The 15,337-nt window shown below is 36.7% G+C and overlaps 1 non-coding gene across 1 annotated transcript; it reads right to left on the bottom strand.

The window, feature by feature from the left end:
- Nucleotides 1-12,196: 12,196 nt before the first annotated feature.
- Nucleotides 12,197-12,301, bottom strand: LOC149257867 (U6 spliceosomal RNA). The gene has a single exon (XR_016261262.1). It is a non-coding gene; the product is annotated as a U6 spliceosomal RNA (small nuclear RNA).
- Between the last annotated feature and the right edge of the window lie 3,036 nt (nucleotides 12,302-15,337).

Here is a 15,337-nt window from a genome sequence, read left to right as displayed (position 1 = left end):
AATTTGACTTTGTACTTAAAAAAATGATTAGGAATCATTCTCCATGAATGGAGGAAGCTTTCGCCACCAAAATCCCTTGATTAATGGATTTGGTTCCCAATAATAGGAATGTGCATTAAATGGCAGAGAGCACATTCCTAGATTTTCTCAATCATTGGAGTTCCACAATCTATGCCATAGTTCCATAATATATTGGTGATTTATTATTTAATAGTCATTCTCTTGTAGTAGGGAGAAAGTCCCTAGATTATCTCCTCTTCCAAATCTTCATAATCTTCCCAATATTCTCATAATATTCCATAAAAAGAAATAATATCAAGCACAAATATGCAATTATCCATAAACCTAAAAAATATTCGTTGTATATATTATTCCTATGATGATTTTATTAACAATATTTTGATTTACTGAGAAGGGTTCAATTTTTGGATGTTTTTTGGTTGTGATGAAAGGGTTTGTTTATGATCCACAAAAGCCACTACTTGATTTGTAGCAATCGCTTCATTTCTTCCAGACTGTAACTATTCAACATTCTTGTAAGCTCGGGGTGCTAGAATACGAACAAGACAAAAAGTTCTATATTTTTTTTAATGATGTTTTGGCAAAAAATGAAGTGATTCCGGAGAGTCAATTGACAGACTCTATCTTTGGGGTGAATTTTTTTAGAGAGGTTTGTTGATTGTTTTCAAGCTACCCTGAGCATGCCTTCACGAGCCTGGACATCATTTGCAGAATTGAGTAAGTATGGAATTTTTATATGCTTGTGTAAAATGCCAAATTTTTGTATTGAGTTCACAGAGTGCTTTCTTCTGATATAGTCGAGCCCACTATTTATTGACAAAAATGAAACTATTTTGGAGAGTCAATTGACGGACTCTGTCTTTCGAGTGAATTTTTTGAGAGAGGTTTGTTGATTGTTTTCAAGCTTCCTTGAGTATGCCTCTGTGAGCCTAGAGATCAGTTGCAGAATTGAGTAAGTATGGAATTTTTATATGCTTCTGTCAAATACCAAATTTTAGTATTGAGTTGATAGAGTGATTTCTTCTGATACGGTTGAGCCCACTATTTATTGACAAAAATGAAGTGATTCTAGAGAGTCCATTAACGGACTCTGTTTTTGGGGTGAATTTTTTGAGAGAGGTTTGTTGATTGTTTTCAATCTTCCTTAAGCATGCCTCTGTGAGCCTGGAGATCATTTGCAGAATTGAGCATGTATGGAATTTTTATACGCTTCTGTCAAATACCAAATTTTTGTATTGAGTTGACAGAGTGCTTTCTTTTGATACAGTCAAGCCCACTATTTATTGACAGTTTCATCATTTGTCCAATGCCATAATATTTGTTCCCTTTGCTTTCCTCACTGAGCATATTCAGATGAGCGTAGTTTATTGATTGAATGTTCTGAATCCGATTATGTTACAATCTCAGTTCTATTGATATGGCCTCTCATAGGCTGAGAAACTACCTTCTTTGAAAAATGAGCCATTTCTTTGTAACGCTGCACAGTTTTTAATTTTTGTTGAGCCTCAATTTTCTTTTGGTGAAATTTAAGTCATACGTTTTATGAGTTGATGAAATAAAGAAAAGGAAAAGGGAAATTCGGTTAGAAGAGCTAATTTGGCATGTTGAATATTACAATTCAAATTTTTGTGGAGACATTTTTCGAGGTTGTTTAAATATGCCACGGATAAGAGTGTTTATGAGATGCGTTTAAGATGTGGTTGAATTTTTAGATTGAAATTGTGATATTGGTAGCAAGATATGTTTGAATTATTTTCACCTTAAAATTTTTCCCTCAAGGATTTTAAATTTTTTTTTTGTTGAATTTACATTGTTAATTTCTCACATATTTTATTGGTGAAACTATTTGAGAAGTGGTTTAGGAGGAACCAAGCAGTGTCGTTGGCTGTTTTTATGTACTTTAAAGCCATCATTGGTTTTAGGTACATGGATACCTACCCTTACTCTCTTATTTGAATATTATACCAACCATTATTACTTGTTAAATTATGTTGTGAACAGGTGCATGTTTGGTGGTAGTCGACATCCCTTTTTTCAAGTTTATTGCTAGAGAAAATTGCTAAAGTCGATGATTTTTTATAGTTATTATGTAGATTAATGTCATCCATTGTTCATAATAGTGTCCAAGTCAGCAAGGACATGCTCTTTGACATTCAAACATGTTTGAAAATTGCTAAATATAAAATTGAATTCTTGGAGCTAGAGTCCCAGTTTCAGTGAGATGAATTACATGATTTACAAAAGAGGAATTCTGACCATGTTCTTGTTTAGAACAATAGTTTGTTTGAGTCTGATCACTAGTACTAGTTAGGGAATGATCAAAGAAATGAAGTGATTTTAGGTGAAAATTTGGATGCAGTTAGAAGTTGATGTGAAACCTATTATAAGACCATGGGAAGAGATTACACACAATACAAATAGAATCGGTTTAGGTTATACCAAGGATATCCTTGATGTATCTTTTAACATTCTAGTTTTTTCTAAACTTATACAATTCTGAAGCATTGAATTTCTGGAAGGTGTTGTTCCAGAACAAGTTGATAGATGCCAATAGTGTAATAGAGTTAGACATGTAACATATCTGTGTTTTGATATTCACACATGTAAGCGTTGTGGAAAGCATAATCACCATACAAATATATTTTTTAGAAAGAAGGCTTTTGTAAGAGAGAAACTAAATTTTGGATGCATTGTTTCTTAGGATTGGACAAAAGAAACTAAGCAGTTTTACAAGACATACTGAAGAATATGTTCAAGAGTGATGACCATCGTTACAGTGATGAAGAATACTTCTCACCCTGTATCCGACAAGGGCGGGAATTGTTGATGATCTGCTACAGGTTCGATTTTGAGATGTGAGATGAGCCTAATTCATATTTGAGTTGATTGAGTTGTTTGTCATCTACTATAGGTTCGAGTTGGAGATGTCAAGCGTGCCTGAGTCAAAGTTGAGTTGTTTGTGAAGGAGCACTTCCATCTTTGGAATTGTTTGAGGAACTTTTGTGATAGTTTTAGAGTTTGTGGTCACCTTAAAACCACATTTTTGGTTGTTCTGAGAACTACTATGAAGGTTCCAAACTTGGTGTTGGTTGAGACATTAAGTTCTCTGATATTGATTTGTTGTCATCGTTAGAAACCATTCTTGAGAGGCATTCAACTCTTGGACGAGACGCATTTTTTCACTTTGAACTCTCATTCTTGGACTTTGGTACATCCCTTCCGATTAAGGGGGGGAATGTTAAACAACAAATCCTTGGGATTAAGCTTGGATCAGTTTGAGTATTTTTTGGAGTCCAAGAAGACCTAGAAACTAATTCAACTATTTATTGTATGTATTAATATGTACACATCTTACATCATTATTTGAGATCAATTAATAAAAGTTTATTTGGTTTCCAGTTTGTGTGTTTTACACAAGCGACCAAAAAAATCAAAAAAGTTCGAGCATGAGATGAGCTAGCAAGAACAACTCCTACAGGTAGCAATGGCATTGATGAAAACCTCTTAGCACAAGCCACACAAGAACTGAGAACACCACCTTGAAGATAAGAACAACCTATGCCACAACACCAGAAGAACCCGACCTGAGGAAAACCAACATGTGGCAATGGCATGGGACTGTTTGTGACAAGTGGAAGATCCTATTAGGTGACCTATGCAACCCAACAAAGCTAGAGTATGAGACAAAATAGCAAGAGTATCTCGTGCAGGCGGCCCTGACATCATGAGACAAATTAGCGAGAGTTTCTCCTACAGGCGGCACTGACATCATGAGACAAATTAGTGAGAGTTGCTCCTACAGGCAGCACCGACATCGATGGAAACCTACAAGCATTAGTCACATAAGCATCGCCTGCAACACGAAATCGGGATGGTCCAAAAGACTATAGAGTTGGTAGAGCTGCTGATGAAGACCAGTCAAACAAAGATTATTTTTATTGTTATAATATGTATTGTGCATGTAAGAATTAAGAGAGAGACTTAGAAGATAATTCTTCCTGTAGATGAAGCCATAGAAGTATTGAAGAAAATCACAGACCTTGAAACTGTGGATCTAGTAAGCCTTTGCCTTAAATCTTCATACTTCAGTTTTAAAGGAAAAATCTATGAGCAAACTCATGGTGTTGCCATGGGCTCTCCTTTATCACCATTAATTGCCAACTTAAACATGGAACATTTTGAAAAAATGGCCCTTAAATCTTTCCCCTTTACCCGTGAAGAATGGAAAAGATATGTAGATGACATTTTTGCCAAATGGAGCCATGGTTTAGATAAACTTAATGAATTTTTATCACACATAAATAGCCTGTCTCAACACATAAAATTCACTATTGAAATTGAAAAAGACAACCAACTCTCCTTCCTTGATGACCCCCTTACCAAGAAAAATGGTAAACTTAGCCACCAGGTCTTCAGGAAGCAAACTCACACAGACAAATATCTCCACTCAAATTCCCACCACCATCCAAAGCAAAAAGTCGGTGTCATCAAAACCCTAGCTACCAGAGCTTCTAGAATCTCTGACCCTGAACATTTAGAGGAAGAACTTAACCATCTCTACAAGGTCTTTATAAACAATGGCTATCATGAAAACATTATTCAAAAACTAATTAAAGAATCCACGTCCAAATCCCAAAAAAGAAAAACTCTTGAAAACCCTAGAATCTCCTTACCCTATATCAAAGGAACCACAGACAAAATTGCTAGAATTCTCACCAAACATAACATCATGGTTGCCTTCACGCCCCCGAACACCATCAAAAACATGCTTGATTCTGCCAAAGACTTAATAGACCCAAAAAATCACAAAGGAGTATACTCGATTCCCTGCTCTTATGGAAAAGTATATATAGGTGAAACAGGGATATCCTTTGGCATAAGGTTAAAAGAACACATTAGTGATATCACAAGAAACAGATCAGAAAAATCAGTCCTGGCAGAGCATGCATGTTCTTCCTCTCACTATATTTGTATGGAATAAGCAAAATTAATTCACAAAGAAGACCATTATTTAAAAATAAGGGTGAAAGAAGCAATTGAAATTGTAAAATCATCTAACAACATGAATAGAGATGATGGTCTAAAATTAAGTAACACCTGGAAACCCTTATTAAAAAAAAAAAAGAGAGCAGTGAATGTACCTTAGAAAGAACCATCAAGATTGGAGAAGTACTGGTAGAATCAGGCAGATATGCCAAGCTAATCAAGTATTTCAACATCAATCCCAAGCCTTCCCAATGAAGTTGATCTCATGGAATATCAAAGGGCTTAATTGCCCAAGGAAAGGAAAACTCTTAAAAAACATGTTAATGGAAGAAAAACCAGCAGTTCTTTTTCTACAGGAAACAAAATGCAATTCGACAGTTTTGGAAAAAATAGCAGCTAAGGCCTGGCCAGGGGGGATAGTAGCAGCTGTTGATGCTCAGGACGCTTCTGGAGGACTTGCATTGCTTTTGGATGCAAGAAAGATTCAAATGACCAACATACATGCAAATAAAAATTTCATCCAAGCAATATTCCATATAATAGGAACCAACATCTATGGGCACATCACTAATGTGTACTTTCCTCAAGAAACCCAGCACAAGAATGAAATTTTGGAGGCTTTAACAAATCTTAGCACAGATAGGCAATACCCGTTATGGATCACTGGAGGAGACTATAATATGATCGCTTCGGTGGAGGAAAAAAAGGGAGGCCGATGCAGAACAAACAGGGACGGATCTCTATTAAAGGATTTCATACAGAATAACTGGCTTATAGATATTCCTACTAATAATGGCCTCTACACCTGGAACAACAAAAGGACAGGTCCAATGCAAATAGCATCGCGTCTGGATCGTTTTTTAATCTCTGACAATGCAGTTCATGTAGGTGGAGAATTCACAGCTTCTATTCTCCCTTACTCCGGTTCCGATCATTGGCCGATAGCCCTCCAGTGGAATCGTCCTGGCTGCCATATTAGACGTCCCTTTAGATTTGAGGCTTTTTGGATGTCTCACCCAGACTTCAACGAATTTGTTAGAGCAACCTGGGTAAAATGCAATTTGACGGATGGTACAAAAATGGCTTCATTCCAAAGGAAGCTGAAATATCTCAAAGGGGAAATTAAAAAATGGAATCACTCTGTCTTTGGAAACATTTTTAAGGCTAAGGAAATCCTCAATCAAGAAATGAAAGTGGTTCAGCAAAGAATGATAACTGAAGGACGCTCGGAAGAACTTAGCAAGAAAGAGCAGTCCTTAGAGAATCTACTCCTCGAGCGAGAGTCACAGGAGGAAACTCTCTGGAGACAAAAATCGAGAGTTAGATGGTTGAAGGAGGGTGAGAAGAATACGAAATTCTTTCACAAATCTACAGTGCAAAGAAGAATGATTAATCAAATTTCCCGGGTCACCAATGAACAAGGAGGCAAAATCGAAACACATGAAGGAATAGAACAGGTGTTCCTCAACTACTTCAAGAAGATGAATCAAGAGCCGGATATAAACAGAACAGAAGCTATCGGGAAAATCATCAGCAATATTCCCAAATTAATCACGGATGAGCATAACACTCTCCTTCTCAAACCCATAAGCCTCCAGGAAGTTGATGATGCTGTCCATGAACTCAAAGCAGGAAAAGCTCCGAGACCCGATGGCTTTACTTCAAATTTTTTTCATCACTTTTGGGATCTGGTCAAATGGGAGGTGTGGCAGGTGGTGGAAGAATCGCGTACCCTCAGATGGATGTATCCAGGACTGAACGCAACATTCATAGCTTTAATCCCTAAAGAAGAGGAATCCTCCACTCCGGATAAATTCAGACCGATTGCTTTATGCAACATCATATACAAGATTGTTTCCAAAGTGATAGCTTCCAGATTGAAGCCCCTGCTTCCACTTATCATCTCTCCAGAACAAACTGGTTACGTTGAAGGAAGGCAGATTACAGATGGGATAATTCTAACCCATGAGATAATCCACTCTCTCAAGCATACAAAAAACCAAGTATGTTGCTCAAACTCGATTTATCTAAGGCTTTTGATAGTATCAGTTGGGAATATCTGCAAAAAATCCTTCAAGCCTTTGGTTTTGCCCCCTCTTGGATTAGATGGATCAGTAGTCTCATTTCCTCTTCGTTCTTCTCTATTCTCATCAATGGAATCCCCTCACCCACTTTTCGTCCTTCTAGAGGCATTCGCCAAGGGGACCCTATCTCGCCCTTCCTGTTTGTCATTTTGGCTGAAGGTTTAGGACGTAGCATTAAAGAAGCCCTCCATTCTCATCATCTCAAAGGTCTAGCCTTCCACCAAACCCCTGCTTTTTCGCACTAGCAATTCGTCGATGACAACCTGCTTTTTGGTCATCCGTCTGTTCAAGAAGCTCGAGCCCTTAAATCTATTCTTGCAGACTTCTCGGAGGCCTCTGGAGCCCTCATTAACAAAGTCAAATCCCAGATCTTCTTCTTCAACACTTCGCCATCCATCCAAAGACCTATTGCCCGTATCCTTGGCTTCTCCATTGCTTCCCTTCCGTCTAAGTATTTGGGGGCTCCTTTATTTGCCACGGCTCTCAAGCATGCCTCATGGAACAATCTTTTAGAGAAGCTGGAAGCTAGATTATCCCTGTGGACGCATAGAGCGCTCAATATGGCAAGTAGGCTAGTACTAATCAAAGCAGTTCTTCAAACCATGCCTCTTTACCTTTTCTCCATATTGGCAGCGCCCAAATGGGTCCTTAAAGCTATCAAACAGCTTCAGCGAAACTTCCTTTGGGGTAAATCGGGGCCAAATCGAAAATGGGCATTAGTAAAATGGGAGAAAGCATGTCTTCCCAAAAAGGCAGGGGGAATTGGATTAAGAGACCCAGAACATAGTAATATGGTTATGGGGGCCAAAATCTGGTGGAAATGGCTATCCAATCCCACAACACCTTGGGCCTACCTTTGGACAGCGAAATATGCAAGCAACAAATCCATGGAGGAGAGACTTAGAATGTCAGAAACTAGCAAAGGATCCGTGATTTGGAACTCAGCCATTCAACACAGGGATATAATTCAGAAACACAGCTTTTGGGAGGTGAAGGATGGCCACACGGCTAGATTTTGGGAAGACTCATGGCAGCAGCTCCCTAACCTCAGAGACACAATTCCGGGTATTGCTGATCAAGACATACAACAACATGAGAAGGTGAGTCATTTTTGGGACTCACACAATGCTCAAGAACATAGAAAATGGAAAGAGGCCAGGCATATAATACCACATAGCCCGGAGAAAACTCAACTCTCCCTCTCCACTAAGCTTCAAAAAAGGAAAATACTCACTTCGGCACGCTGGGACACCCTCAGATGGGGATATGAGGAAAAATGCACTTTCACAACCAGGGAAGCTTATAAAATAATTATCAAAGAAAAGATAATTAAAGATCAATTATGGGATAGGATATGGAACCCATCCATATGGCCGAAGGTCTCAACTTTTATATGGCTTATCTCTCACAATAGAATTCTCACATGGGACAATCTCAGGAAAAGGAATTTTGTTGGACCTTCCATTTGCCCAAACTGCAAACAGGAAGAGGAATCAGCATTACATCTTATGCAATCCTATCCAATGGGAAGGAAACTGTGGGAAAAAATTACCTTCCGCTGTCAGAAGGATGGAAGAGTGACTAGATACATCAAAGGGACTCTCCGCACCTGGCCCCAAGAGCCGTATAAAAGTAAACTTTTAAACACACTCTGGCAGCTCATATCAGGATTACTTATGTGGAATATTTGGAAGGAAAGAAATAGAAGGATATTTAAAGATCAAGCACAACCAATTGAACAAATTTGGCATGGATTGCACCAGAACATTAAAGAAACTCTGTCTATTAAAGGATGGTCTAAAGAGGACTTCCCATCTCTCCCGCAGGAACAAGCCATATGGGACAACTGGCAGATTCAATTACAACATCCGTTAATATCAAAGGATAACTCTTCAAAGCATCTAGAATCTCCATCAAGTTGGACACCACCACCAAATAATGTATACCAGCTTAACTTCGATGGAGCCTCGAAAGGGAATCCAGGAAAAACAGGATTCGGAGGAAGCATCAGAAACTACCAGGGAACCCCCCTAATAACCTATGTTGGCTCAATTGGTTGGAATACCAACAATGCGGCGGAATTGGAGGGTCTATGGAGAGGACTAAATTTGGCACAGGAACGGAGACTCTTTCCTCTTATAGTGGAAGGGGACTCTCAAATTATTATCAACATGGCCTCAAAGCTTATGCAGGGATCTCAGGTATATAAGGTTAGTAGCAGTTGGAGATTGGCCACTAGACTAGAGCTTCTCAAACAATGGCTTACCAATCACCAAGCAATTTCCTTTAAACACATTAGAAGGGAAGGGAATAAATTGGCTGACTTTCTTGCAAACATAGGAGTGGAAAGTGGAAAGGAATTCTTTGAAGGCTCAATCTCCAGCATGGTTTCAGAGAATCGACTCTCCGTCTTCAAGACTATAGTTACTAGTGATATGCAGCTGTAGGAGAACTCACACCCAGATGCGGGTGATTTTATGAGTCGTTAATGCCCATACGAGCGACGCCAGCATTGGGCATCATCGTGGAGCAGGTAGGCGATTTCTGGCAGCACATTAAATCCCATTAATGAGGAATTGGGTGTACAACATGAGGAGTAAGTTCTTCAGGATGATGAGCATACGATCCATTTCAATTGCCCAGAGCTCGACTTTCTCTCTGGCTCATTCTAGCAGAGACATTCTCGGTCGAATTGATTCACAGGAGTTAGGTGCAGTGCTAAGCATTTGGAAGCCATCATGGCTCCATAGAAGCCCGCATCTGGCCAGCCTCAAGCATTTAATTACAGTGCTTCTAGCTCGCATCTGGTATGGTCATTGTTTTTTCCTTTGGTATATAACTGTAATAGGTCGTGTTATGGTGTCTGTTGAAGCTGTTTGGGCAGGGTGTGGGACTCATTCAGACAATTCTGGAATTTATTTAGGGGTTCTGATTTCTATTTGTGTGGTGCTTTCCTTGGGCACTTTCTACTCTGAGTACTGTTATCCTCTGTTTATTTCAAATTGGGGTGGGTCGTTCTTCTTCCTCCTTCAACACTTTTGTCCTCTCAGTTTATCAATCATTGCTGGTATGGCCCGACGTCGAGGAATTTCCAGGAGGGGTAGTAGTTCAGGCATTCGTGGGGGTGTTAGAGGAAGGGGAGGTCCTGTTCCTCGACGCATTTCCCCGATAGCTTCTGTCTTGCCAGCCTCACCATCATCTGACCACTCTGGTCCATCCCTCTATAGTTCTTTCCACTCCTCCCGTTTCACATTTAAAAGCAGGCTAAACAAGCCTACTATCTCTGCTATTATCACAGTCATCTTCTCAGAGGAAGAAGATGACCTCTCTGGCTCTGATGAATAATCCATGGACATTACTCTCTCACAGAATTCTAAGGATTCTCAAGGAAGCATGGTAGAGGATATCCTCAATCTTCTAGAGGTGCAACAAGACGAAGGTCATGAAGAGGATGCGCGTCCTCAGCAAACTTCTTCACACGAGGAGTTCATTCCTTGTGCACCGGCGCAGTTCTCAGGCACTGTTCTGTATCCGGTGATGCCTCCTGGTCGCAGTATTATGGATGTTGAAGACAATGTGATGATTGAATGGGTCAGCTCTCCTTGCAAAGCCAACGGTGAAGATGCAGAATTACCACCTCAGGTTGAAACAATCAACGGCGGAGAATGATGGAGCAGATCGGACGGCGGTGGAGGATTTCGGAAGGCTCTTTTTTGCTGAACTTTACGTCCCGAAAAGTCAGAAATGATGACGTATGTAGAGAGCCACGCGTCAACAGGAGATTATATCGGGCTCGTTCATACAGAAACCGCTTGCTGGTCGACGGCGGTCCGATATACTGGTGGTTTTTGCTAAGCGGTTTTGTGCTGCCGTTGTTGTCCACGTCAGCATTTTTCAGTATAATTCTCCATCGTCTTCTAGTTTTTGCTTTTTGGTGGTGGTGTCTAGTTCTACAGAGTCTTGGGCTCTCGTTTTTTATCTATGTAAACAGACAGTTAAGAGCTGATGGGAGAAGTTTTTTTTTTTTACAGAGGGCTGGCTTTAGCCCCCTCAGAGGTTCCAACCTCTTTGTAAATATTTTCCTCTTTTATTTATAGATAATAGAATAGTCTTTGCTCAGGAAAAAAAAAAATGTAGATATACAACAAACAAACAAATAAACAAATATTACCTCTAACAAATAACACCCTATTTAACCCTAACTAGTCATCTTAAATAAACCTTCAAACTATAACTTTATATTATATTCATTACTAATAAAGCATTTAATACATAAGCAAAGAACATAAATAGATAAATAAACAAATAAATAAATTATTAAGTAAATAAATCTAAACAAATACATAATTAATCCCTAATTAAACCAATAACATTTAAAAAATTAAAAATAAAAATAAAAATAAATAAATTAATAATAATAATAATAATAAATAAATAAATAAATTAATTAATTAATTAATTAACATAATAATAATAATAAAATAAATAAATAAAATCTATCAATTAGTTAGTCATTTAATAAGCCGACAGTAAAACAAGACATCAAATAATTTCTCATTTAACTATTAATAGCTCCATGATTTCACGCTCTTTCTTCTCAAAAGAAAACATTGCCTTGATGATGGACTCACTAAGTTAGTCCGAAACGTTGGTTTCTTAAACAGTTCACAGGTTTTTTCCACAAAATTTTAAAAATATAATACACATTATAACAATAAAATTGGGAGATGCACACACAAAAGAACAATTCTATTACATAATGCAAATCACATGTATACATCACATATTTATGGTGCTTTTGAGATCCAACCAATTCCAAATATGAATAGGGAGGTTGAGACATTATCTGAACATCCACCTACAAATATGCAACCAATTCTAAACCGAGTATGGAAGAATTATCTTAAGTGGTGGCACCAACATCGATGGAAACCTCCAAACACATACCACATAAGCACCGAGAACAACGACTGCAATAGGAAATCAGGGTGGTCATAGTGAATCTTGAACAAGACTAGACAAATGGGAGAAGGAAACACATGGGGCAAGGGTAGCTAGGGTTTAGCCACCATCCCCCCAATTACTCTAATAAAAAACATCATTTAATAAATTTCGACCATTTCTTGATTTATTATTGTCTTCTTTGTTCAAGGACCATGCTAATATTCTCTGTATCTTTCAATTTTTATCAGATGTCTCACGAGGGACACGAATGAGGGACTTACCTGTCAAACATTATTAAAACATATAACATTTAGCTACCATATTGATAAATCACTAAAATGGGATTTTTTTTATTTTATTTCAATTTTGGATTTTTATGAAGAACTTAAATGTTGAAAAGGATTTAAAACAATTGCAAGAATAAGTTTACAATGAAAATAAATTTATATGTATGAGACTTTTTTTTTTCAATTATGATATTTTATAATTATAATTTAGGAATATAGAAAGTTATAAATGAATTAAGGCTCTTACAAAATAAGAAAATTTAATGTCTCCACTTATCCACCAAATCCTATTGAGTATAGATTTTTTTTTTATAACTTCTTGAAATGACCTCCTTACCTGCTTCCTCTCTTGTATCGCAAGCTGCAAATGTCTAACCTTCCGGTCTTCACTTGAATTTCTGGTCAACTCCAAAACCCTTAAAGTCAAATAATCCAAAATCTTTGCAGATTATACAACAACCATTGCTCCCACTATGCCATTTGCAAATATGCATGATTTCAAGAGGCAATGGATGAGTCCCACTGAATCTTGTATACCTGCACGAGATGAGAAAATAACATGCTTCTTCTTGTTCTTATCCTTCTTGTTGTTGTTGAGTACACGAGACAAGGATTAGCCCATGAGAAATCCCTTCCTTTACCTCACATGTTCCGTCCTAAAATAATTGATCTCGCTTCTTAAACCTATCTCTGATCCCCCAACTTGGTATCTCACAGTGTGGCAAAACTTGATGAGAGCGCTAAAGAACTGGATATTCCTTTTGATTCTCTTAGATATATTTTCTAATGTATGGAGGGTATCAGTGTATCGACCTGCCTCTTCTCATTCAGTTAAAGTTGGAAGGTTTAACCATATTTTTACTCAAATACCTAGAATACATCAATTCACACTAGTCCACTCATCATCCATAAACATAAACCCTAAACCTAATTCGATAATTCAAACTGATCTACTTATAATATAATCAGAAATCCTGAACCTAATCTGATATCCAAACCATTTCTTAGAAAGACCAAGCATTTCCTGGAAAGAACATTGCAATATCTGATAAGAGGACTGCGATATGTTAATGAAGATATTTGCATGTCCACTAAGAAAAACACCATTCCTAATAGTTTCTAAGACAAAAATCGTTCATCAGTATTATGTTGGCATTTGTCATTTTCCTCTGCTCATGAAAATGATCTAAACAAATCTTGTTGCGTGAGCATTTGATATGATCCCTTAGGTAAAAAAAAATCAGTCTCTCCCACCCACTCTGATTGATTGTGTTTATTCGATTGAAGGGATTCGGTAATCATAGAATGTTTCATCTAAATATCCATCTCAGCAAGTGATTAAATTTTATTTACTCATGAATTGATGGCTATATTTGAAGAAAATGGGTAGGGTAGTTATAAAGGGTTTTTTATTTGAAGACATGTATTTCTATATACTATAATTCTGGATTCTAATAAACATAGTATAAAGTATATTTGTTATATGTTTTGGAGGGTTTTTAACATATTTTTTGGTTTAATTTGCTTGAAACCTGAAAGATATTTGTTGAAATAGTTGGAATCATAAGTTTGAGTTATGAGCTATCTACAATTCAAATGCAGTAGGGTTTCTCAGGCTATTGAACCCATATATGCATTTAAATAACACAAATCAAGATTTGAATCCATATATAAAGTCAAAAAATCCATTTTAAACGACAAAAACCAAAATTTACGAAAAAAATTATATAATGATTAGACAATGCCAAATGTTGAGAATGGAAATGTTTAACTATTTTGATGAACTTTTAAGTGTGTATGTGTATATATATATATATATATATATATATATATATATATATATATATATATATATATATAATATATATATATATATATATATATATATATATATATATATATATATATGAAATTATTACATCATAAAATATAAAATGAAATATTTGAAGTTAATTTAAAATATAGATATAAATTTTTGGTATACTAAATTAAAAAAAAAAATAGTAAATAAAATATTTAAAATAATATTCCACAATTATTATTAAAAAATAAATAATTTTTTAATTACCTTTATAAAGTAAAATTTTATTCTTATTAAAACATAAAAATAAAAAAAAAAAAATAATATGAAAAGTTTAGCAAAATAGAGATTACTATAGTATGCAAATATTACTTTTAGCTTACATTGACAAATTTTTAATTTAATTAGGAAAATAAGTCTTATTTCATACTAGTATCTTGAATCTCATATTACAGAAACAAACTAAATATTTTGTAACATAGATATCTGAGATTATTCTCAATAATGCAAATATCTATTCAATCGCTTATTAACAGATTGTTTCCTAGATCCTTATGGGATAACGACAATTTTTTACATAGAAAATATTGCTTCTTGTTTATCTCCTTCATGGTTTTGTCTATGGAGAAAAGTTGGGTGGACAGTAAGAGCTCTGAGCACAACATATGTTATGTTGTGTTATGTTTCCATCCATCTTACGCCTTGACATCTGCCTCATCAATGACTATCAATTTCATTGCCTCGACTTCAAATTCGTTTTGGAATTATCTCGGTTCGAACTCATAACCAAATATACAAAGGACCATTATACACTCCTTCGTATATATAAAATCTTAGGTGGAAACATGACACCCAATTCTTTTTATGATATTAAGATTGATTTAAAATCCATTGAATGTTGGCCAATTTACTTGAACTCCGTGTAGACCTCGAAATTTTTGAGGCAAGATATGAGGAAAGAAAGAACACACCCTACCACCTCGGCCATCTTTTCCTGAAGTAAGGAAGTGTAGTTCACCATGTATTCATAAGCATACCAGAGAGACTCTCAATCAACGATAGCTAGTGGAAGGAGGCTCTTACATGGTTGAAATTATGTAAGAGTGTACTCTTACATGGTTGAAATTATGTAAGAGTGTAGTAGGTGTGTTGGCGGTGTTGGCATTATGACACAGGTTTGGTGCAATGACACAGGTGTTGTCCTTGATGGCAAC

This window comes from Pinus tabuliformis, chromosome 6 (genome assembly GCF_031772625.1).
Source record: "Pinus tabuliformis cultivar Carrire ecotype Pingquan chromosome 6, CPIR1, whole genome shotgun sequence".
Lineage (NCBI taxonomy): Eukaryota > Viridiplantae > Streptophyta > Pinopsida > Pinales > Pinaceae > Pinus > Pinus tabuliformis.
Note: the sequence above shows the minus strand (reverse complement) of the source record. Positions and strands in the feature narration are given on the sequence as shown.